Source organism: Phacochoerus africanus, chromosome 9, assembly GCF_016906955.1.
Source record: "Phacochoerus africanus isolate WHEZ1 chromosome 9, ROS_Pafr_v1, whole genome shotgun sequence".
Taxonomy (NCBI): Eukaryota; Metazoa; Chordata; class Mammalia; order Artiodactyla; family Suidae; genus Phacochoerus; species Phacochoerus africanus.
In genome coordinates this window covers 99,694,459-99,715,815 of record NC_062552.1, presented here as the reverse complement: position 1 = coordinate 99,715,815, position 21,357 = coordinate 99,694,459, and the positions used below count along the sequence as shown (strand labels likewise).

Genomic DNA, 21,357 nt, shown 5'->3' with positions numbered 1-21,357 from the left:
TCACTGAATATCCTGAAATCTGGAGAAGCAGGCTCCAGAATCAATCAGGACCTGTAGGAAGTTGAGTAGCTGGAACCAAAGACAAGATGATGATGCCACTGGCCTGGCATCACTGCTGCCAGCTAACCTGAATGCTGCCACCACCTCTGGAATGGGTTCAAAACTCCCTGACTCTTTGTGTCACTCAATCCAGAGGCAGAGCCCAGGCTGAGCGTCCTATTGGCCAGCTTAGGTCACATGCGCATGCTGTCATTGTTGGGGAGGAGAGGTTACAGCTTCCCCAGTGGCAGGTGGAACTCTCCCATCTCCAAGGGCTCACAACGCCAAGTTCCTGGAACCTGGGAGAGGTGTCCACCACAGAAGCCAGAGCCATTCTAGTCTCAGACTGGGATGATTGGGAAGTACTGGACATGGGAGGAGGTGATGGGGCAGCCCCCGTAAGCCACTGAAAATCCGTATCTTTGTGTGTGTGTGTGTGTGTGTGTGTGTGTGTGTGTGGCATATGGAAGTTCCCAGGCTAGGGGTTGAATTGGAGCTTGGAGCTGTAGCCGCCGGCTTATACCACAGCCACAGCAACACAGGATCCGAGCTGAGTCTGTGAACAGCACCGTAGCTCACGGCAATGCCTGATCTCTAACCCACTGAGTGAGGCCAGGGATCAAACCTGCGTCCTTATGGATACTAGTCAGATTTGTTTCTGATGAGCCACGACGGGAACTGCCATATCTTAATCTTTTTGGACATTTTTCTGAATCCGTTAGTCTCCAGCTAAACCTTAGGATTCTTACGTGCTGTGGAGATCTGGCCTTTCATTAGCAGTTGGATTTCTCCTCTGGAATCTGAAAGATTCCAGTGGAAAAGAGAGCTCACCCAGCATCTGGACCCTCCCTGCACATTTGATGCCACTGGGAAAAACTTCAGCGCTGCCTTGTAAGGACAGATGCCAAGGCTTGGCTCTCTCTGGCCAACAGGCAGCTATAGCATGAATTCTGCTTCTCCGCTGGGGTTGGGCAAGACCCATAGACCCTGAGATGTGCGAGAGGTGCTACCTGGCTATTGACTGGAGGTTGGAGTTTGAGCTTCAGGATTGGTTTGTGAAATGATTAAGGTCCAAAGCCAAAGGACTGGCCCTTTTTGTGTTCTGAAGATGTCACCCTAGTGGAGATGTTCTAGCCAATATCCTGCCTGAGAGAGAGCTAAGGGCGCTAGGGCTTCATCTGCCTGGGGCTGTCAGCATCGCCAGTCCCATCCCTGCCTGGTTTCTGCATCCGAACACGGAGGTGGTGTTGGTTAGGTGAGTGCCAGCTCCCTTCTTGCCCTCGGATCCTCTAGTTATAGCTCTTCAGAGGAAGGACACTTTGCCTGAAATCTTGGTCATTCATTTCCAATAACCTTAGACCAAGGAATTAATTTCCCTTAAAAAGAAAATGCAGTTCTGAACCTACAAGACTCGTGGCTGTGGTGTCCGCCGGTGTTTCAAAACCATTTCCCTGGTGCCTGGAAATGGGGAGCTGCTGCCTCCACGGAGCTGGGTGTGTCAAGGGCCGGGTTCTTGCAGCCCACACTGGAGGTGATTCTGGAGGCTGAGGCCTGATCACCCACGTGGGGTCAGGGCGGCCCCCGGGTGGAGGGACGGAGCAGAAGAGTTCCCAGCCAGTGTTGACTCAGGCACAGTTTATACTGACTTGCCCATTTTTGTCCAGATGAAATGGAATTATGTTAAAAACAACATTGAAGTGGAAAAGAAGTCTTGAAGGATCTGAGTTACTTTATTAAAACACAGCTTTGGGGAGTTCCCATGGTGGCACAGCAGAGACAAATCTGACTAGGAATCATGAGGTTGTGGGTTCGATCCCTGGCCTCACTCAGTGGGTTAAGGATCCGTCGTTGCCGTGAGCTGTGGTGTGAGTCGCAGACGCGGCTCGGATCTGGCATTGCTGTGGTTGTGACATAGGTCAGCAGCTGCAGCTCTGATTGGACCCCTAGCCCAGGAACCTCCATATGCTGTGGGAGTGGCCCTAAAAGGACAAAAAAGATAAAAAACCCCAAAAAGCAAAAAACCACAGCTTTGATCGTGTTACCCCTCTTAAAAACCTTTGAGAGCTGCCCAGGTCCTGCTGGAGAAACCTCACACTCCTCAGAAGGGCTCCCAAGGGCCTCGTTGGTGCCCAGCCCACCTCTGTACCTCTTCTCCTGATGCTTCCCCTCCCCCAGGATGGCCTGTATGTTTTCCATGTGCCTTGTGCATTATTGTCCTTCTGCCTAGAACATTCTCCCTGCCCTTTTCCTTCTGGCGGACGCCCACACCACCAACCAGAAGTCACCTGCTTCCTTGCTGCCTTCCTGAGCTGCCACTTGGCATATCTGCAGGCAGGCTTCCCCACGGGAGGACATTGGCATCAGCTGTGTGCAGCTCCTCCCTGGCCTGGCATGTGTCTGGCACACAGGTGTCCTGTGCTGGGACTGGGAGGGTGCCTTGAGGGATGTGAGGGTGCAGTGGGTGGGCCCAGAACCTGGCCTAGGTCAGGGGGTGCGTGAGATTGGTGAGCTGACAGCCTCCCTTTGAACCTGCTGGTGGAGCGACTGTCGTGGTGGCTTTGCTGTTTCTCTGAGCCTGAGTGAGACCCTGGTGAGGGTGGGAAGGGGATTTAGGGCCTCAAAGCCCAGCACCCGGGCCCCCCCTTACCCTGTGGCGGGAAGCTGGTTTAAAGGTGACAGAGACTTCCCTCCCCATCAGCCCAACCCTTGAAGAAAGATAAACACCAGTTGCCCTTGGCGGACCCTTAGCATCCATGCCTGCGTTGTCTGCTGGCTTGGCATGGAGAGGGTATTAGGGAGAACATGTCGGCAGACCATGAGAGGGGACATTGAGGCCCTAAACTGCAAGCCCCGTTCAGCAGGGCCCTGGTCAGGACAGGCTGTGTCTCTTCCTGTTAGAGGAGGAGGAGGAGCGCTCCCCTGACAGTGACTGCGGGGTGCAGCCGGAACCCCAAAGCAGGCACTTGGGGTCTGTTAACATGAGACACTTAGACCACACGTGGTTCTCTACTGCTCAGAAATTCCTTCAGCCTAGGCACGGAGTCTGGCAGGTGGTGTTTTTATGGTGCCTCACGGTGGGACCTGGGCTTCCTCTCAAGGGCCTTCTCAATAGTTATCTGGGGTCTGCACCCACTTAGAGAGAGCCATGGGGGAGCATTTTTCTGCCATGGCTGATGAGGTGGACTTTCTTTCTTAAGAGAGTTTCTTTCTCCAAGTTGTGTCTCCCTGGAGGCTGAGCCCACGCATGGTTGGGCCTCCTTGACTGCTGATGAACGCGTGGCTTCTGTTGTTTGCAAAATATGTTTCCAGAACATGAAAGCACATGGTATTTCTAAAACCTCCTTTAGGAACCCCTTGACGTGTGTCTTTGTTCTTGGCCTGGAAAATCAGCTCAGAGGAAGCTTGGGTGGTGGGGTGGGTTTGATGTCCTCGGGAGGTATTGGCCTGTTAGGGGAGGGATCTCTTTGGGGATCTGCCTCCGTGGGGTCTGCCCCCTCCTCCTTTCCGTATCCATTCTCCACTTTCCTGTCCACATCTCTGCTCTCCTTCCTCATCCCTCCCCATTAAATCAATAGAGACACCTCCAATTTCCATTCAGTCATGGGGTTTGGGAGTTCCTGCTGTGGCTCAGCAGACGAACCCATCCAGTATCTATGTGTATGCGGGTTTGATCCCTGGTCCTGCTCAGTGGGTTAAGCATCTGGTGTTGCCTTGAGCTGTAGTGTAGGTCACAGGCACAGCTCAGGTATATCGTTGCTGTGGCTGTGGTGCAGGCGGGCAGCAGTGGCTCCAGTTGGATCTCCAGCCTGGAAACCTCCATGTGCCACACCTGTGGCCCTTAAAAGACAAACAAACCCATGAGGTTTGTGCTCCGGATGCCTGACCCACTGGGGAGTTGGGAAAAGTGGATTTTAAGGGTAGACCTTGATTGATTGGAGATGCCATCAGGTAAACTACTTTGGAAAATAGTCCAGGTAACACGTACAGAACAATGTATTTTTAAAATGTAGAACCTGAAGCTATAAAAATGTTAATTTCCTTTCACATATTAGTTTTACTTTTGGGAATTTATGCTAAGGAAATAATTCTAGAAAGGAAAAGAGCTATACGCACAGAGATATTTATAGCAACATTGTTTAAAATAGCAAAAAACTGTAAATAGCCTGAGTGTTCCACAAGGCTGTGTAATCTGTGACACCTAGACTCAGTGGAATATTGTGCCGTTGTTCAATTGATATGAAGACGATAGGGATTCATGGGAAAATGTTGAAGAATTTTCGTGAAAAGATGGTTTCTGTTTTAGCAGGTGAAATCGTGCAGACACTTGATGAGTGTATGAAAATGGATTACATTGGCTCTGGTATAAATTGGCATAAAGTTCACTTATGATGGAGCATGATGGAGGATAATGTGAGAAAAGAATGCATGCATGTGTGTGTGACTGGGTCACCTTGCTGTTTAGTGGAAAATGGACAGAACACTAAACCAGCTATAATGGAAAAAAAAAATCATTAAAAAAATTGGCATAAGGTAAATGCAAGATTTAGGTGAGGTGGTTATGAATGGAGTGTTTGAAATTACTTTATATATATTATATTTTATATACTTTTATATATTATACAATGTATAGTAATATACTTTATAATACTTGTATAATATACACTTGTATTTTATATATTGTATCCTTTTCTTTTAAAAAGACCTTAACGTATCAAAGTCTTTGGATCTGAGTGGGAGGGAGGCCAGGGGGAGGGACTCCAAGCCTCTCATCTGTTACCACCTAAAAGAAGGAACTGCTGTGTCTTATCAGCCACCAGCACTGCAGGGGCTGGCGAACTCAGATTGGCTAACTGAGTCTTTTAGGAACCAGAAGCCTGACTTCATAGGCTGGCTAACTGTGTAACTTCAGGGTTCCCAGGGTGGACGCTGCCTGGTGCAGGTGATCCCCAAGTGGCCTCAGAGCCCAGGTGATTGCTCACACCTGGGTTTCCAGGGAACCAGCCCAGCGAGCACGTGTGGCCCTGAAGCTCTGGCTCTGAGCCGCCCACTCGCCTTGAGGCTGCCTGGTCCTGCAGGCCCAGCTGCAGAGGGAGGCAGATTCTTTCTTCTGCAGTTCACACAGGCAGGGAGCCGGGAGGGTATGCTTTGCAAACTGACCTCCTGCAGCCCTGCCTGACCCAGATGGAGCCCCAGTGAATTCATGTCTTGGGTGTTTGCAGTGTGGCTCATCTTTATTAGAGTGGTGAAACTCAGAGTTGCCCTTTAGTGCCAGCCTCATAAAGCCCCCCCCCCCTCCCCCCATGCATCCAGTCTACCTCTGGCTTGGCTCTCTGGGCCCTCTGACCGCTCCCATCTTGCCATGAACTCTGCTGGGACTTGCAGCTGCAGGTGTGGCCTGTGGCCGAGCAGCTGACTGTCTTCTGATCACCTTCTGACCACCTGCTCGTATCTCTGGCATCTCAGAACCTTGGGACGCCTAGTGAACGGCCTTCTGACCCACCACTCCTCTTGGGTTTGCCTCCCCATGTGGAGCCTTTGGTTCTTGGTGGGGGGCACGTCCTTGCACACAGAGTGTCTGTTTGGAGGGCCCATGATCATTCTTTCCCTGTGACTAGGGCAGTCCAGGGCGGGAAGTGGAGACTCCTTGTATTGTTTGGACTCCCGAGGTGGGTGGGAGCTGGAGAGCCCTGGGCAGGTTGGAGCCTGCTAACACAGAAGCCTCCACAACAGAACGTGTGGAGAGATGGATTATCACAAGCATATATCCGCTAAAGCCTGATTCCAGAATTGTCAAAGATTTGGAGTTTGTTGTTCCACGATCAGACTGAAATAGGGCCTTGTAGCTGGAGGTTTGCCAGGGTCAGAGCGAAACTGGAGAGTGTGTTGGCGCCGGGCTGGCCTGGATACTCACAAGGGGTGCTCAGGCCAGGTTCCCGTCTTCCAGAACACGGAGGCTTGGGGGTGGGTTTGGAGGCAGGGGTGGGTGTGAGGGGTATCCATGTGCTTCCCTAGAGTATGGTGTTCATGCCTAGATGTTGTGGTCCCATCCCCACCCCCTCCAGGGACCGGGGGCCACCTCCAACCGGATCATGGCTGGTGGTGTATTAACTGACACAGAATCTAAGTAACAAGCAAGCTGCCTTCCTGAGCCCAGGACCCAGCTATAACTGCTCGTCTCAGTTCCCTAATTTAGAGACCACGTGTGTGCCCCAGGGTTGTCAGCAGCTCAATTTCTTGATGCTTGAAACACATTTCCATAGAAACAATGCTATAAATGGTGGTTGGGTTCCTAGGCTAGCCCGCAAAGAGGACCAGTGTCACCTCTGAAGTTGCTGAAATAAGGTATTAGTAAAATTGAGAGCGCAAATGCAGCAGTAAGAGTTAGCACTCAGGACGTTGGGGGTTAAATGGTGTGGGTTTATTTGTGTAACTTTGATTCTTTCATGAGAGGTGTCTTTCAGGGCTCTCCTGATAAGGGAAGCTCTGGGGCCCTCCCCCTGCCCACAGTCATAACCCCTCCTCTCCTAGTTTACATTCCTTCTTCCTTCCTCATCAAGCCTGGGGCCTGAGCCTACCTGTGCCCTGGGACCCGGGCTGGGGTATTTTTATGCTGAGGAAATCCTGTTCAATGGCCTTTATATCGTCCATAGCATCGTCATCGCAACATCATTATTGAACCCACTAGATCCACTTAGCAGAGTAAACAGTACAACTTAGCAATTTACATTGTTCTGAATTCTCCTCCGATAGCTGCCAGTGATCCTGTGGAAGTTCTAACTTTATGATTCTACCTCTATGCTTTCTCTCTACTGCCTCTGTCGCCTAGCATGATTTCATCAAATGGTTTCATCAGATTTTTTCTCTATGTCAATCCTTTCATAGTTCGTTCTGTTACTATACCGTATTGTTTATATGAATGGATTTCCTCTTGGGGAGTCTTTATACAGGTGCTATGAGCATCTTTTGTAAAAACTCCTTTGTGGTGGCATTTTAAATTGTTTTCATGGGTTCTGGTCCCCTGACCATAATTGCCTGGTCAAGTCTGAAACACTTGCCACACAATGCCGAATCAAATTCTAGAAAGATGACAACATTGTAAAGCAACTACACTTTAATAAAATTTTTAAAAATGGAAAGAAACCCCCCCACACTAATTCTAGAAAGATTTGAATGGCTTATAATGGCACAGCAATGTATGTGCAGCTGTTTCCTGATGACCCTGCCAGTAGCAGCTTTCTTGTTTATTTACTGATTTTCAGGTTGACTCTGGCCTTAATGGGTCCTTAATGGTGTTCTAATTTGCATATCTTAAACTACTGCTGAGACAGTACATTTTTCCTCCTGATGACTTACTGCTCATGTTTCCGTCCGTGTCAAACCCTGCTCGTCTTCTGGGGCTGCAGAACCTCCCCACTCACATTTATCTCCTTGAGCCACTTTTCTGTTGGGAAATACGAAGTCCTGCCTTCCTCCAGCCTCCCTCCCTGGGTGGGGCCCCGCCCCTTGACCCAGGCTCACTCACCTCCACACCTGCCTGGTTCACCACCGCAGCCGCTCCCTCCATTGCCCGCATGGCTCAGACTGGCTGGCGCGGTGGGCATGGGGATGGGAGTGGGAGAGGTTGGGAGGGACAGGCGGGGGGTGGGCTGCGATGGAGGCAGAGGGGAGGTAGGTGCAAAGCAGCACTTGCTTGTCTGAGTGGGTCATAAGTGACCTCCTTGGAAGAGGGCCGAGCTGGGAGATTTTGGGAGGAGCCACAGGTTGTGAGGGCTGGAGAGGGCGCTGGAGTTCATCCGGTGTAAGGGTCACCCACTCAAAGGCCTGTAGGGAATGGGGGGGATCGCAATAGCAGAGGCCGGCTGGTGCAAGAAAGCAGCACAAGAGGGATGATAAACAACCGTGACCCATGGCCCGAGAAGGGGTGGAACCTGCGTGTGCCCCATCGCGGTGCCTCCTGTGGCAGTGCTGTTTCCTTTAGAAGGCCATGCCCTTTGTGCTGCTGCTTGGCTGCAACCCCAAGAAGGAGGGAGTGTGGCCAGTGTTCCAGTTTTTTTCGTGGCAAACTAGAAACTCTGATTTTTAGCTTAAATCTCCTGATGTAAATAAACATTGACAATAAATGTAATTCTATTAAAATAAAACACATTCATTGAGTCAAATATGCTATATCTGGGAGTGAGAATGGCTTGTGCGTCTCCAGTCTGTGACCCCTCATTATTTGACTTTTTTACTGGGCAAGCGCAGGCCCAGAGAGGCATCCTTGTACAGCAGAGAAGGACCCAGAGAGCCCAGTGGTGAAATTCCACCTGTCTGACTTTGGAAGAGCTGTTTAACTTTTTTTTTTTTTGTCTTTTTAGAGCTGCACCCACGGCATATGGAAGTCCACAGGGTAGTGATTGAATCAGTTACAGCTGCTGCCCTATGCCACAGCCACAGCAACTCAGGATCCAAGCCTAATCTGCGACCTATACCACAGCTTATGGGAACGCTGGATCCCCAACCCCCTGAGCGAGGCCAGGGATCGAACCGGCATCGTCATGGATGCCAGTCGGATTCATTTCCGCTGAGCCACAACAGGAACTCCGGATTAAGCTCTTTGAACTTCAGCTTCCTTGTCTATCAAATGAGGGTGATGGCTTCCTCTCAGGGTGCTGGGTAGATCCACTGGGCTTACATTGTGTCAGGCTTAGTTGGTGCTCAATAAACGTGTTCCTAGGTCTTGTGTGGGGTCATCCAGAAAATGAGCAAGAATTAGTCTTAGATCTTTGTTCTCCCGGCTCCCAGTCCAAAGCTTGTCCTACATCACCTTGCTTTCATGGGACTTTCCCTAGGTGTCCAGACACAGGGGTCCTATGATCCCTGGGGAACCGCAGTTCACTTTATGAGAACTTGCCCGACAGCTCCAGAGCTCAGGTAATGGGGACTTAAGCTCTGTGGACTTTGCCCTGAAGTCTCCAGAACCCAGGAGATCTCAGGAGGAGTAACAGTAGCAGTAGTAATAGTAATAGCAATCATGATGAAAATAATATACACCATTGAACCAAAGAAGCCTGTGATTATAAAATGACCATTCTTTTGGAGCTCCCTCTGTGGCAAAACAGGATAGGCTGCGTCTTGGGAGAGCCGGAATGTGGGTTTGATTCCCGGCCCAGCACAATGGGTTAAGCATCCAGCATTGCTTCGTTTGAGGCTGCGGCTTGGATCCCTGGCCCCAGAGCTCCATATGCCGCGGGGCGGCCAAAAAAAACCCCCAAGAACCCAACACCATTATTTTATGCACAGCTATGAAAGTTGCTTCTGATTAAACCATAATGTGCTCTCAATTGTCAGATGTATCCTGATTTCAGAGCTAGTAAAATGGGGGAGGGAATGTGCATTTTAGAATGAAAAAAAATGAAATAGTAAGGAAAGCAGTGATAATCGTTACATTTTATGGCTTACCTCAGCTTTTCACAAACATAATTTTATGCATGCGTTTATCAACAAGCATTAACTCAGCACTCACCATGGTCAGGTGCTTACAAGGTGACTAGGATCTAGGCTGTGCCCTTTATTTTAACTCCACGGCGCAGGAAGCAGTGCTAGGACAGTGTGTAGGAGATGGAGTCAAGGTAAACAGAGGAGGCCATGGGAATAAAAGAGAGTGGCTGTTCTGATCTTTAGGGACAGAGACCGAGACAGTTTGGGGTGCCTGAGATTGATTTAGGACCTCTTCTCAGGAAGAAGGGAATGAGGGAAGCCGATTTGGATTGAGGAAGAAGCTACGCCAGGAAGAATGTGTTGCAGCTGGAGCTAGCTTCAGCCAGCTCCCTCAGGGAGCCCTGCAATGTGAATTGCACCACTGCAGATTTATCCTCCCTGGAGGCAAGGGGGTGCTGACCTTTTGGACCCCCTCCTCTGCAACCCTCCCACTCAATCATTGGCTGCAGTGCTCTCTCCCAACAAAGGTGATCTCTGAGGAGGGGTCAGCTGTGAGCCCTTAGCAGCCGACATTCACAGTAGCTGGGACATGCTGCACCAAACTGATAAAGGAGCCCTGAGAGGGCTCCTGCAGTGTACACTCCAGTGGCCATTCTCTGCCTGGAGGAGTCAAGGGAGGCTTCTTGGAAGAATCGCCATGAAGCTCAAATCAAGACCAGGGTGTGTGTTTAATTTAACTTTGGACGAAAGTGAAGGGGGGAGGAGCATATGTGAGAAAGCAAGCATATTGGGAACTTCGGGCTGTTTGGCTGTGTGGGCCTTGGGCTGGAAAGTAGAGCAGAGCTGGATCATTCCAGAAGTGTAAGCGCCGTACAGTCTGGCTAACAGTGTCAGCTTTTGCAGTAGCTGAGGGGAGCTATTGAAAAGGGCTGTGATCACTCTGGTGTCAGTGTAGATGGTTAAGTGTGCAAGACTAGAAGATCAGTTGGGAGATGAGAAAAAATGGTAGCCAACATTTATAAAAGACTTATTATACACCAGATGCCTTTTTTTGTTTTGTTGTGTTTTGGGTCATTTGTTTGTTTGTTTGTCTGTTTTGGCCACCCCTGTGGCATATGGAAGTTCCCCGGGCCAGGGATCCAAGGTATGCCACAGCAGCGACCTGGGCTGCTGCAGTGACAACATCAAATACTTAACCTGTTGTGCCACAAGGGGACCCCCAGACACTGTTTAAGTTCTTACGTATCATTCCCCATTTTGCACATGAGAAAATCAAGTGGGGAGTTCCTGTTGGGGCTCAGTGGTAGCAAACCTGACCCGTATCCATGGGGACTTGGGTTCCATCCCTGGCCCCACTCAGTGGGTTAAGGATCTGACATTGCTGTGAGCTGTGGTCTAGGCCTGTGGCTACACTGCAGCTCTGATTCAACCCTAGCCTGGGAACGTCCGTATGCTGCAGGTGCAGCCCTAAAAAGACAAAAAAAAAAAAAAGTCAAGTGGTTGAATAACTTGCTCAAGGTCATCCAGCCGGTGTGAGCCAAGATTTGGACTCAAGTCTCAGCCTGTACATTCCCCTGAATGTGAAGTTTGCATTCTAGTTCAAGATGCAGCATTTGTATTCGTTTTCATTTACAAAATACTGCGTTAAAGCATGCTCAGTGCACATACTCGCTCTCGGAGGTCTAAGTTCCTCCCGGTGCACAGACACAAGGTAGGACAGCCGAGCTTCAGAGAACAACCAGAGAAGGAGTCTGTCGGGGGCTAGTTCTGCAGGGGATGCGGGGCTTGCAGAAAAGAGGTCTTTGGGAAGCTGACAGCTCTGGTTCTGTGAAGAAAGGGAGTTTCTGTCCCCGTGGCCCTGCTGGCCTGCCCTCCCTGGCGGCCACACCTGTTTTGTCCTTCTCTCTATACCCAGCCAGACGTCTCTCCCAGAGTGACAGCAGCAACTGGGGACATCTGCAGAATCTCCCTCTCAGGCTTGACAAAGGCACTCAGAACCTGGCCCAGGCCTGTGAGAGAGGGAGGTGGAGGTGGGGTAGGTGGCGGGGGGTGGGTGGGCACTGGATGGGGACAGCTGTGGGCTGCTGTGGCAGGCGTGGCCCTGCCCCGGAACAGGTGAGGTAAATGTGAACTGGGGCGGAGGCCCCCTGGGCTTTCAAGGGTGAAAGAGAAGACAGTGTGGGACTTAAAGAGAAGACAGGGTGGGACCTCTCAGGACACGGTGGCTTAACCTCATGGCTGGGGTTATAAGCTCCCTGCTCCCTCGGAAAGGACGTGGTAAAAAGGGGTGAAGAGAAGACTCAGGTGTCAAAGGAGTGTCCCTGTTCAGGATGGGTGGGCGCACTGAGGAGAAGCTTGGTGGGAAGGACACAAAGGGCGGGAACTGTGCAGAAGCCTGGAGAGATACCGGGATGGGTCCCTGAGTCAGTTTTGGATGGAGCCCAGCAGAGGGTCACCCTGAGTTTAGTGGGGGTGGATCTGGGGTTTTTTTTTGGCTTTTTTGTTTGTTTGTTTGTTTGTTTTAGAGGAAAAAGAATATTGACTGGGTTAAGTTCTTGAAAGGGAGAAGCCAGGTTTGGGAGAAAGGGATATAGGCTAAAACAGTTAAAAAAAAAAAAAAAAAAAGTAACCTCTTACAGGCACATAAGCATGATACAGTTATAAGGTAGTTTTTTGTGTTTGTGATTCTCCAAAGTCTCTAGAAGGTAGGCATTCTTTTATTGTTTGTGCAGCAAATAATTACACGCATCCCTTAGGGACCCAAAACATGAGAACGTGTCAACTTTCCTAAGATCACACTGTGGACGGGCTTCAGGCAGGTAGGACCCAAACTCAGTCCTGGTTCTTTCTACAACCTTCTCTTTCTTCCGTCGTAACTGTACGTAATGAGGTCTGAGAGGTAATACTTGTATTCTGAAAAGGGAAATGACAACAGGGACACAGGGAACATAAGAGACGTAAAGAACCCAGCATTGTGGCCTTGTGATTTCCTCAAAGGTCTTTGTACCCCCAGTTCCCCACATTCCTGCAAAGGTTGGTTATTCACTTGAGCAACCATGTGTGCTCGCCTTGATGAAAAGGCCTGACAGAGAAAGGACAGTGGAAAAAGGACAAGAAAGTAGGCATAGAGTTTGGGGTGAAGAAAATGTCTTTTTTTTTTTTTTTTTTAAAGGATCACACAGGTGGCATATGGAGGTTCCCAGGCCAGGGGTCAAATTGGAGCTGCAGCTGCTGGCCTACATCAGAGCCACAGCAACAGGGGATCCAAGCCATGTCTGTGACCTACACTACAGCTCACGGCAACACTGGATCCTTAACCCACTAAGCAAGGCCAGGAATCAAACCCTCATCCTCATGGATACTAGTCAGATTTGTTTCCATGGCGCCACAACGGGTACTCTGAAAATGCCTCTTAAATCATGAATGATGGAAGCAGAACATTAATAGAGGCAGGTGGTTGGGGGTGAGAATCTGGCTTCCTTGGAAACTCTTTTCTCCTTTTAATAACAGCTTTATTGGGATATAATTCACATACCACAAAATTCACCCTTGGAAGCTTCTCTCTCTCTCTCTTTTTTTTTCTCCTAAAATGTCATTTGATTGTCTTTTGGTTGCTTTCAAAAAAGACTTAGAAAAGAACTTTTGGGAGCCTGAATTGAGCCCTTCTTTCCTCTGCAATTCTATTTTTTAAAAATTAAAGTTGAGGTACAGTGTTGTGTCAATTTCTGCTGTACAGCAAGGGGACCCCGTCACACGTGTATATATACATTCCTCTTCTTATATTATCTTCCGTCATGGTCTATCCCAAGAGCATCAGCCTTGGAAGCTTCTTAATGGTCTCAGTTTGTCCCAGAAGTGGACACTGGTGATGACCGCTCAGGGCAGTGAGGGATCAGTCTGAGCGGAGTCCAGAGAGCTGATGTGGTTCTGGCAAGCCTCTCTAATGGCTTCTTCTGCCATCACTGGGACCCAGGGTTTGGAATCCTGTCTAGGGTTCTTTGCTTCCTGGAGCGCTTCTCAGCCATCACTTGCTGGGAACGGGAGCTCTGTACTCCTTTCTTTCCTCCAGTTTGTAAAGAAGCTTGATGGTACAGAAACGCTCGCTGTGTTCTTAAGGTCCCTGGACCACCACTTTTTTTTTTCCCCTTCCCCTTCCCCAAAGATCACCCTTCTTAGCTGCTGCTGTAGGAAGAGCTGGAGCTTCTAAAACCAAAACTTTCACTTCACACGTCAGTGATTCTGCACTGTCATATCTGCAGCAAAACTGACCTCCAGGGCTTTCCCGGAAGAGCTGCAGCTTTCTTTACACATCCTCATCTGCCTGCCTTTGGGAGGGAGACTTCTCCTGCCAGGCACAGGCCATCTGGGACCGTCTTGGGCCCTCCTCCCCGACACAGGCACATGCCCCTTCTCCTCTCTGCTTCCTTTGTGAGGTGACCTGCATTTGGAAGTCTGAATTGGGGTGAAAACATGTGCTGCCCCAGCAGGGCTGTTCCAGGTCACCAACTTCAGGTTCTCATGCATCCTGCCATCTACCTCTGCTCCCTGTGCTATTTCCTGGGCCTGGCCCAGCAGCCCAGCGTGGGACAGGGAGGAAGTCCTGACGGGACAAGGCTGAGGAGTGCCCTTTGGAGTGGCTCCCTCTTGTTCCCTGGAGCCCAGGCCCTGGCTCCATGGCGGCAGGTTCTTCGAGGAATGTGCTCCCCAGCCGAGGTTCTGCTTGGTGGGGAACCTCCCTGGGCTGGTCTGCACTGGCTCTCTGGGGGCTGGCTCTGGGCCTGGGGGAGGTCAGGACACCTGCAGGTCTGCAGAGGAAACTGGCAGCAGTGGCAGTGGAGACCAAATGGCTTGGCTTTTGCTTCCCTCACTTGGATGAGGTGTCAGTGGGAGAAACAAAACAAAACAAAACAAATAGAGAAAACAAAAAGGCTTTATACTGAGCCTCTGCCAAGAGGCCCGAGAAAGTCTAGCCTCTACTTAGGGGCCTGCATGCCTAAGCACCCCAGTCCCTCAGCTGCTCACTGCCTTCCTCTGGGGGAATTGGGAAGAGGAACAGAGAGGAGGAAAAAACTATAGGCTTGCCTTGTGATCGTGTGCAAGTCACACCACCTCTCTGAACCTCAGTGTTCTCATCCATACAATGAGCAGGCCGAGACGCCCTCACACACAGGGTTGCTAAGAAGGCTGTGTGTGGGGACATGCTTTCAGAATTGTCAGGAACAATACTGTCAGAGCAGATGCTAAATCCAAGAGTCTGGGCTTTTCTTTGTGGGTTTCCCTGGCTCCCCCCCTTCATTTTTTACTATGACAGAATCATGGATTTTAAACTGGTAGGAATTTTAAGAGGTCATCCGGTCCAGTTCCCTGGCATAATTATCTTTATTTTGCCTATAATAAGACTAAGTTGTCATTACTGTGACATGTCTGTCATGCCATGCAGACCATGATGCAAATAATTCCTTTTCCCCCTGGGTAAGGTGTGAGCTCCAGATACACACAGGTGCCCCTGCCAGCAAAGGGGTGGAAGAGGACAGGAAGGTCATACCCCTTGGGAGCAAGTGTGGTTATTGGAAGGTTTCTAGTCAGAAAGTATCAGCATTGGCTCTGTTATCCCCTGGAGGCCGGGGGAGGGGCTTGGTGGAGAAAGTCCTTGCCTGGCGGGCTCAGAGGGACTGAGAGAATTACATTCTGCTGCCCCTCTCTTTCCCCTTGAGAAAGCAGGGTGTGCACCTGCTTCTCAGGACTGGCCACAGGGGAAAAGCAGGTGCCAGGACACAGTATAGTGTTCAGTAGCTTTTCCTTCAAAGAAAAATCTCCATCTGACCCATCTCCTTGGGAGAAACAAAAAGGAGCCAGAAAAAAAGGGCTCCCTGCTCAGGACTTTTCTTTTGGCTCCTGGAGCCTCATTGTTTCGGGGGTGGGGTGGAGGGTGGGCAGCAAGAACCTCCTGAATAGCAGAAATGTTTCCCATCTTCCCGCCAGTTGAGGAGGCATCAGGGAGGGTAGGGAAGGAGGGGAAAGAGAGATATGCAGTGAAAAGCTGCCCAGCTCTGGCCTCAGTCTCCAGGATTAAACCCAGGAGCTTTCAGCACCAAAGTAATTGAGATATGGGTCTTTTATAGGGGCTAAGACCAGTTTCTCAATAACCTTTACACCACTAGGACGCTGATAATCCAAAAAGTGAAACTTGGGGAGACGGTTAATAAAGTGCCTTGGCGAGGACGGTGCATGCTTTGCCGTATCCCAAACCAGAGTTTTCTTTGTGGAAGAAAGCGACTTGTGTCCTCCCCAACATCACACACATACTTTCCTGGCAGGCCCGATGGGTTTCCAAACATTTCGTCACCGTCTCCTCCTGACCTTGGTGTGAAAGGGACGAGCCGCGTGGCCTGACGGTTCCAGCAAAGCCGTCGGGGGCGCCGGCCGGGGCTGGGGGAGGGTGGCGACTGACTCGGGAGTGGAGGTGAGGTCTGCTGGAAATCCCCAGCCCCGACAGCCGCCGGAGGTTTAAAGACGCCTTCCCGAGCCTTATTTGGTCGCAGGAAGTGGGCGGCGCCGGGCCTGCTGGCTGAGAGGCCGACCCGAGACAGTTGTGCTGATGAAGTGGTAGAGCTGGTTCCTGCTCGCCGCGGTGCCGCGCGCGCCGGCCGGCCGCTGGGCGCTCCGCGCTCCCAGCCCTGAGTTGTGCAATCCTTTGTAGCACGCCAGAGTCCTCCTCCTTCGCTGTTGCCTCTCGCTCTCTCTCGCTCTCTCTCTCTCTCTCTTTTTTTTCAAGCTGTGAGCTCAACCGATGAGTCAGAGCAGTGCAATCCTGACACTGCATCGCAGGACTGGGGGTGACACGGAGGGAGGGAGAGCAATCGCGAGGCGGACACCACTGGCGCGGGGTGCGCCGAGGCTCCTGCGCCGCGAGCGAGGGGTGACAGCCCGCGCGTCCCGCCCGGGCCCTGCCAGCAAACTTCCCAGCCTCGGGAGGCGCGGGCTGGCGGAAGCCGTGCGAGCGCCGCGGGGAGGCGGCGGCGCCTGTTTGTTTTTAAAATCGGGAGTGCGTGCAGTCGGCTGGAGTCTGGGAGGCGATCGAAGGCGGCGGCTCACGGCGGAAGGGGAACAAACCAATGGCGGAGCTCGGGCACGAGCGGGGTAAGTGGGGCTGCCGAGCCGGCGACCGAGGCCTGCACGCGGCTCGGCGCTGAGCCTTCCCTGGCGGCGGCGACCAAGGGACCCCGGGCTGCGCGCAAGCAGTGGCGGCTGGGTGCGCGGGCTGCAGCTCTGCAGGCGCGGCCCGGAGCGGGGGCGCGCGGCTGTGGGGAGCGCGGCGCGACAACTTCTGCGGCCGGGGCGGCCGTGGGAGCCGTGCGTGTGTGCGTGTGTTTGCCGCCCTGCCACCCGCCCCTCGGAGGCCCGCACCCCCGGGCCGCAGCTGCGTGTGCAGCGCCAACTCGCCGTGTTTGTGCAGCTACGCAGCTCGCGCGCGGCTCCCGCCCACCCGGGCGCGGCCCCGGCAGGAAAACCCTCCCAAGCCGCCGGGCCCGCGGCCGCGGTCGCGGCTCTGGAATACGACTGCTCCTCCTCCGCCTGAGCGAAATGTGGTGTCCTCAGAGACCCGCTTGCGTGACAGAGCCCAGGGCCGGGAGGCGCGGGAGGGGCTCACGAGCTGCGGAAATTAGGCACGGGATCCCCTTTGCCTTCCCATGTGCACGGGAACGTGGACGTGGAAACTCTGCGTCGGGAGTTGGGGAACAGAGATGTAGGGGTGGCAGACAAGCGGAGCTAGTGCAGCAGAGGCCTAAGCTGGAGCGTTTCGGGCAGGCGGGCTGGCCTGATCCCGCGCCCCCGGGCGCTGCCGACTCCTGGAGCACCTCAGACCTGTCATCCCCTCGTCCGCTCCGCACCGCCGCGGCCTGCGGAGCTCTCCCGGTCGCCTTTCCTTGTGCTGCATTTGGTAGCGCCTGTGCGGAACTCGGGAGGCCAGGTTTTGTCTGGACCCTGCATACAAGCTGGCTTGATCATACTCCTTCCAACTCACACGTCCTGGACCGTGCGCACCGGGTTGCACCTCTAGCCATCCTAGACCCCCCGCGCCCCCCCACCCCCCCGCCCCCAGCTTCAGGATAGGGGCCTGGGGCTGTCAAGCCTCAGGAAGGCAGACCTGGAGGACTGGATATTCCATCCCAGCCTCCAGAGTGAGCTGCTGGAAGGATGAAAAGGGGAAGTTACTTGCCCCCACTTAAAACTTTATTGGTCACAACTTTGGTGACTACTTCCTGCTTCCATCGCCCCACCTGGGACCTGTGTGCCATCCTTGCTCAGGGGAGGATGGGATAGGGAGAGCTGGCTGCTGGCCGACCCTGGGTGACTGTAGAGGCCGCCTTGGCACGTGTGTGCAGGGGATCCCTGTTGGCAGTTGTGGCTGGGGGGAGGGGAGGTCCGGCTCGTCCCAGTAGGGGGAGTCTGGCCTGGTGGTAGCCTGGAGGTCTGGCCTCTTCCAGGCCCTGCGGCTTCAGGGTTGAGACTGGAGGCCTGGTGAGGATGGAAGAGCCATAGCTCTAAGGAGAAGCCTCTCCTCCCTGTGGGGCCCCCACTGAGGGAAGAAAACCACCAGGATTGTTCCAGAACCTCTTGGGGATGGTGAGGCACGTGTCCCTTTAGCATCAGAGAAATGCACCCGTTTCACAGGCCATTGGAGGGCTTCAGGATGAAGGGGAAGGGAGACTCCGTCCCAGGTTGGAAATTCATGGGTCCTCTTTTTCCTCCTGCTCTGGACAGTGAATGGTAGGGGTGTAAACATTCAACTACTGTGATAAACCATCTCATTGCATGGCTCTGACTCAGTCTCCACTCTAAGTGGATTGGTCTCTGGGAGGTTACTCTGGTCTGAGTAGTTCCCACGGGGACAGGGAGCCAAGAACCTGGAGGGTCCCTACACTCCCCCTGGCTTTGTCAGCCCCTCACCCCACCCTAAGAAAGAGTACCCTGGAGTGCCCATGGGGATGAGAGTTCAACTTTTAAATGTGGGATTTAAAAATAGCTCCAGTGTTTAGCCCTGTAGGCTGCTGCTTTTAACAAATGAAGAAGAGACAATATGCAGTCACAGATTTCAGCTGAAGGCTGCAGAACTCAGGGGAGGGCTGCCCAGTGGCCTCTGAGCTCTTGAGTAGAAGGACTGGGGGAGGGGACACACGGGACAGTGTCCTGGAGGGGGCTTGGGCCCAGTCCAGCAATCTTTGGCCTTGATAGCCCCTCTCCTGCAGTTGGGTCTCCCAGAAGTCAACCTTGCTCATGGCCACCAGTGGCTGGGAGCTTCCTGCTTATCCTTCTAATCCTGTTTCAAAGGGCATTCCTTTGGAGAAGACTTAGCCTTCTTCTGAACACTCATCTCCACCTTATGCAGTCATTTGTGTACATACTGTAGTGCGGTGGTTAAAACATAAACTGGGAGCTAGAGTCTGTACCTTCTGCATAGAGTTGTGGTGAGGATTTTGTGAGTTACTACGAATATATCAAATCCTGAAGGCACATTTTCAGTATGATTGTAGCCTCTAGTATATCCCCTGTGTTATTCCCACGGTGTCCAGTACCTAGTAGGTGTTTAATATGTATTAGTTGAGCAAGGAGTGCCTGTCATGGCTCAGAGGAAATGAATGACTAGCATCCATGAGGACGAAGGTTTGATCCCTTGGCCTTGCTCGGTGGGTTGAGGATCTGGCGTTGCCATGAGCAGTGGTGTGGGTTGCAGATGCGGCTTGGATCCTATGTTGTTGTGGCTGTGGTGTAGACCGGCAGCTACAGCTCCGATTCGACCCCTAGCCTGGGAACCTCCATATGCCTTGGGTGTGGCCCTAAAAAAAAAAAAAAAAAAAAAAAAGGAGTTCCCATCGTGGCACAGTGGTTAACGAATCCGACTAGGAACCATGAGGTTGTGGGTTCGATCCCTGGCCTTGCTCAGTGGGTTAAGGACCTGGCGTTGCCGTGAGCTGTGGTGTAGGTTTCAGACGCGGCTCGGATCCTGCATTGCTGTGGCTCTGGCGTAGGCCGGTGGCTACAGCTCCGATTCGACCCCTAGCCTGGGAACCTCCATATGCCGCAGGAGCGGCCCTAGAAAAAGACAAAAAAAAAGGGTTGGTCCATGTGCTGGTGAACCAGTCTCTTGGCACTGCCCTATGACTGGCATTCTGGAGAGTGTGTCCCAGTAATCCTGCCCCCAGCTGGACCTCAGGGTGAAACAGTTTGGAGCTTCCTGCCTGGGAATCTGCTAACCTGGGCATTTCCTTTAACCAGGCCAATTGGCACCCTTCCTGCTTGTGTGTGTGCATTAGTGTAGAAGCAGCCCGGGGGCTCCCGTCTTCCCTGACATCCCAGAGGCTGCAGGAAATGCATCCAGGGGTCGAGTTCTGTTGGAAGAGTAGCTTCCGCACAGGATCGCTCTGTGTGTGGCTGAACTAAAACTCCACGAGCTGGATGGGAGCTGGGTGGAGTGTGCTGAAATCCCCAGTTCTTACTTACGGGATCTGCATTTGCATTCGAAGCAGCATTCAGGATACCCTGAGACTGTGAGCTCATTTTATGAATCAGAAGCATTACAGCATAACTTTGGTGTTGGAAACTGCTATTTGGAATCTGGATCACCCTCCCTCCACCCCAAACACACGTTCACTTACAGGGGCTCTTACAGTCACACAGGAACAATAATAGTTATGGGGCCTCAATTCAGATTCCAGAGCCATCAAGCAAAACTTGTCCACACCTACTTCCGCCCCCACACTCAGAACATCATTCCTGGATGGTGTGTGGACAATAACTTAGGCAGTGAGTCTGAAGGAAGCCTGGTGGGTGCACAGGAACCAGGCCTGGGCAGACCTGGGTTTGTACTCCAGCTTCCCCACTTGCCGTGTGGCTTTGGCATTGGTTAATTTCCTGAGCCTCAGTTTCCCTGCCTATATAATGGGAATGATAATAATTCCTCATAGGATTGCTGCGAAGGTTAAATAAGATTCTGCATGCAAAACGACTGGCACATAGTAGGTGCTCAACAGATGACGGCTAGCATTTTACAGGTTCCTACCATGCCCAGCTCCTGTTTGCCTTTTGCCCCTTCCAGGGAAGAGGAAATAAAGGGGGCGTCTCTTTTGTGGTCGGAGGGCACTGGGGCTTGTGTAAATGAAGCTCATCTCAAACCCCCTAAGCCCTGGGCACATCTGTGGGATATGCCCCAGCCTAGATCAGCCCAGACCCTGGTGCCTGTGAATTTTTGCAAGAGATCTGTCCCTGCAGCCAAGGGTTAAGGGCTCAACTTCCCAGAGCTCAGATTGTGCTCTCAGGAACCTATCTGCCCAGGCCTTAGGTGGAACTGCTCACGTGAGTGGGAGGAAGTCAGCTTTCTCAGCCAAGGAAAAAGTCCCCTTGTCTTCGCTTCACCTGCAGCCTCCCAGTATGACCTCAAAGGAGGTCTGGGTGGAGCCTGTGGTGGGATCTGCTCCTAGGAGCACTTTGGCTCTTTTCCCAATTGAAGTAGCAGGGGCGGGGTGGGGGGCACCAAGATAGTATCTAAGAAGAAAGTTGCCACATGTAAGAAGAGAGCTGGGCTTTTGCTAGAGTGAGGGTCTGGGGCTCCCTGACCGACTGGACTTGCTGGCTTTGCTGCGGCCGGTGGGGAGGAGGGGGGCTGGAGGCCTGGGGCGGTCCTGGCCGGGGTGCTTGATCTTGCTCTTCCTGGAACACAGCCCAGTGCTGTGGCCAGCTGGGGAGGGTGCTCCCTGTTCCCTCCGCCTTTCTCTCCAGCCACAGGGAGCTCCCGGTGAGTGTTATTTTCCAGGCAACACTTCTTCCACCAGGAGTCCTGGGAAGGGGGGAGGGGGAGCAGAGCAGCCGGGGCAGGTTTGCTGAGGCCCAAACTTGGAG

At 52.3% G+C, this 21,357-nt stretch overlaps 1 protein-coding gene across 4 annotated transcripts in view; it reads left to right on the top strand.

The window, feature by feature from the left end:
• MIDEAS (mitotic deacetylase associated SANT domain protein) overlaps positions 1-21,357 on the top strand; it is a 72,802-nt gene that overhangs the window by 12,354 nt on the left and 39,091 nt on the right. Inside the window, exon 1 of one of the 4 annotated variants that reach the window (XM_047796762.1) lies at positions 16,062-16,599. The exons of 2 other annotated variants lie outside the window; for them this stretch is intronic. The gene's annotated coding sequence lies outside the window, so the exon portion shown is untranslated. Of the gene's footprint in view, positions 1-16,061; positions 16,600-21,357 lie in introns of those variants that run through there. One more of the 4 variants, XM_047796766.1, reaches the window with a different exon arrangement.